The sequence below is a fragment of the Stegostoma tigrinum genome, unplaced genomic scaffold (assembly GCF_030684315.1).
Source record: "Stegostoma tigrinum isolate sSteTig4 unplaced genomic scaffold, sSteTig4.hap1 scaffold_66, whole genome shotgun sequence".
Classification (NCBI taxonomy): Eukaryota; Metazoa; Chordata; class Chondrichthyes; order Orectolobiformes; family Stegostomatidae; genus Stegostoma; species Stegostoma tigrinum.
This window is the reverse complement of record NW_026728600.1, coordinates 2,176,494-2,179,930: the sequence shown is the minus strand read 5'-3', so window position 1 is coordinate 2,179,930 and position 3,437 is coordinate 2,176,494. Positions and strand designations below refer to the sequence as shown.

At 43.9% G+C, this 3,437-nt stretch overlaps 1 non-coding gene across 1 annotated transcript; it reads right to left on the bottom strand.

Moving 5' to 3' along the window:
- Positions 1 to 2,523: 2,523 nt before the first annotated feature.
- On the bottom strand, positions 2,524 to 2,596 carry trnav-uac (transfer RNA valine (anticodon UAC)). Its single transcript has one exon. It is a non-coding gene; the product is annotated as a tRNA-Val (tRNA).
- Positions 2,597 to 3,437: the final 841 nt, after the last annotated feature.

Below are 3,437 nucleotides of genomic sequence, written 5' to 3'. Positions count from 1 at the left end.
CAACCGACAGGACACACGCTACGTCAGCCGTAATCAACCTTCACCATTACTTCATTCAACGACACGTTCCAAGACTTTCATGAAGAGTGAAAGCATAAGGATATAACACAAAGGTAAATTGAAATTCACATTTAAAATTGTAAATTAAGAAGTGGCCAGAACTGGATTTAGAATATCATGTTTTGCACCACAGCTAGAACTCGAGCCCGACAGTTGAGAAAACTACCCCTGAATCCCCAACATTTACATGGCAACTTGCTCCATGTGCCCAGTTGGAAACCCATGTGAAGGAGCAAGCTGTCGGATACAGCGCCTGTGAGCATCCTCCATTGTCTGACCTAATGCTGCAACAGGAGCTGTCCATTACAGATGTGAGAGCAGCGGGGTAAAGGTGAGAAACTGGATACTCAGTGTTGTCGACTCACCAGTCTCATCATCATGATAGCAACGTTTAAGAGGCATTTAGACAGACACGTGAACAGGAAGGTAACAGAGAAATACGCAACCATTGGCAGGCAGTTGGGAGCAGTTCAGTTCAGAATAGCGTTCGGCACAGACCTATGTTCCAATATTTTGTGTTCCATGTTATTGTTGACAGTTTTCTGCCTGAAACAACACTGAAAGATGGGAACATGGGAACAGGAAGAGGCCATTCTATCCGAATCCGCTTGTTCACCATTTCTTAACATCATGGCAGATGTAAATCTTCGGTGATTTTTCTGATCCCATCCTTACAACTCCCATTGAGAATTTGACAGTTATATATCTCAAAATACGTTGAAGGTGACACATCAAATGAATAACTTGAATGCTACGTTGGATTTCCCGATAATTATGCTGGTTTGTCAGATGTCAAGACCATTCCGGTCGATCTCTTCTCTGAAAATTGGCGTGAAATGGCAAAGTTTCTCTTTCATTCAATGTATGTTCTTTGGAAGGGAAGTTGAAAGAGATGATGGGAGGGAAAATCGTGTTCCTTCTCATTATCCCATCTCAACATCCCAACACGCATTATCCAGTGATACACAGAAGGCAGATTCTGTATATATTGACAGAACGTAAAAGGCGATCACAATGCCAAAAAGGCGCTAACGCGACGGGATTGTTTTGTGTTGAAGAAGTGAAAAGCTCTCTCGCCTGAGAAACCTTCATGTCACTTGCTGAGGACTGAATAAGAGAGAAGGTGTTTCACCGGAGCTCATGAGCCTCACTTTCCTATTCCTCCTTGTTTAGCTTTCCTTGATCCTTTGCGAAAGGAAGAAAAGAAAATGGAAACAATATTATTTCATAGCCTGGCTTGTCCTTTCTGCAGTTTCAAGTCCAACGTGGCTTCGACTCAAAAGCGCACTTGAGTATTAGTTTCTGTACAAGAACGCGAGTCAAAAGGATCAAGCAAGCGTTAGAATTCAAGAACGACAAATCATGTTGTGAGGCTGTTCGAACCTCGGTGCAGGTGTGAGCTGCTATCTGCCTTGTCTTTCTCCTTAACCATCAATTTTCCTGCGCGGCATTCTAGTCCTGGGCACAAACAAATGTCAGACGGCAGCCAACTGATTTGGATGCCTGTGTTTGAAAACAAGGGAAAGCAACTCAATAAAATTTTACGAAAGTCCATGGTGCTTATTTAGAGACGCACAAAAGGCAGTTTATGAACACATTGACAGATTGTAAAAGGCTATCAGAGATGTCAAAGTGATGCCTACAGCATGCAATTGCTTTTTTGTTCAAGAAGCAAAAAGCCCTCACGCCTGAGCCACCATTACTTCACATCCTGCTGACTGATTAAATTACATGTTGTTTCACTTGAGCTTCATGTGGCTCGCTTTCCTATCTCTCCTTGTTTAGACGTTCTTTATCGTCTTTGATATAAAGAAAAAAAAATTGGATGTAACATTAATTGGTAGCCTGTTTCGTCATTTCCTCAGCTTCAATACCAGTGTGCCTTTGACTTGAGAGAACACGTTAATGCTAATGATTCTGCGAGAGCACAAGTCATGAGGTTCATCTGAGCCTGTAAACTCCTTCACTCCTGTTGTTGGCTGAATGAGCCACTATTGCGTCCGCTGCTAAGAAATGCAAACATGTTTCTTTACCCCAAAATGTGGCTGAGGGCTTCTGGTTTCAATTCACGCATTTTGAGACATGGCAGACACTGACATAACTAAGACATTCAGAGGCTACCTTGAGGTACATTTGACAGAAAGGAATGCGCGGTGCACTGCAACACAGGCAAATCAACCTTGAGCTGGAACGCTTTCTCACGAAAAGCAAAGGCGACACTACTCCACTACAGAAAGGACGAGGGCACGCTAAATGCACTCTTAAAAGGGATGACCATTTCTGCACATTCAGGACGAGGAAGGAAAGAAATTTAACAAAGATTCATACTGCAATGAAATAGAATGATCCTCCTTTCCACAGCAAAAGCCGATATGGGCGACTTCATTCAAAGAAAGGTTGGCTGACAAGAACGCTCACCCCATGTCCATCCAGGAACCTATCGCTGTAAAAGAAGGGCACTACTGTTTCTGCCAGGCTTCGAACCAGGGACCTTTCGCGTGTAAGGCGAACGTGATAACCACTACACTACAGAAACACACCCGCTTTTCTGCCCTGCACACTGACCTTTCTACAGCATTGAAATTCACAGCTGTTTAACGCTTCACCTCTCTGTTTCAAATGGGTCGATGTAGTCCAGCGTTATTGGCATTATTGAAAAATAAAAGATATCATGTAAACCTGCCCAGAAAATATTCACGTGGTCATTGCCAGTGGTGCAGGTTTTGGACTGTATGATGATTCTGAACAGGCTGGGGCAGTTTTCTCTGGAATGTCGGGGGCTGAGGGACGACCTAACACAAATTTATAAAAACATCAGGGATATGGACATGGTAAGTAGTCAAGGTCTTTATCACACGGTGGGCGGGTCCAAACCTGTAGGGTGTGTAATTAAAATGAGGGGCAGAAATTTAAAAGCAACCTGAGGGCTTTTTCTTTTTGCCCAGAAGGTGGTGCAAGTATACATTAAACTGCCAGACGAAGTGGTGGAGCCGAGTAAAATTATTACACTTCCAAGGCATCTGAATGCGTGTGTGAATCGGGAGGGTTTAGAGCGAGGGTTTAGAGCGATCAGAGATGTCAAACTGATGCTAACAGCATGCAATTGCTTTTTGTTCCAGAAGCGAAAAGCTCTCACGCCTGAGTACCATCACTTCACATCCTGCTGACTGATTAAGATAGGGTTAGGGTTTGGGTTGGTGTTCATGTTCTCTTGTTGTTAGTTTCCTTCCTGTTTGTCCGATGTAGTGTTTCTCACAGTCTCTGCAGGGGATTCTGTCGATGACATTGGTCCTGTCCGTGGCGGCGAGTGGGCCTTTAGTTCGGGTGAGCACCTGTTGTAGGGTTGATGTGGGTTTGTGTGCCACTCTGATTCCCAG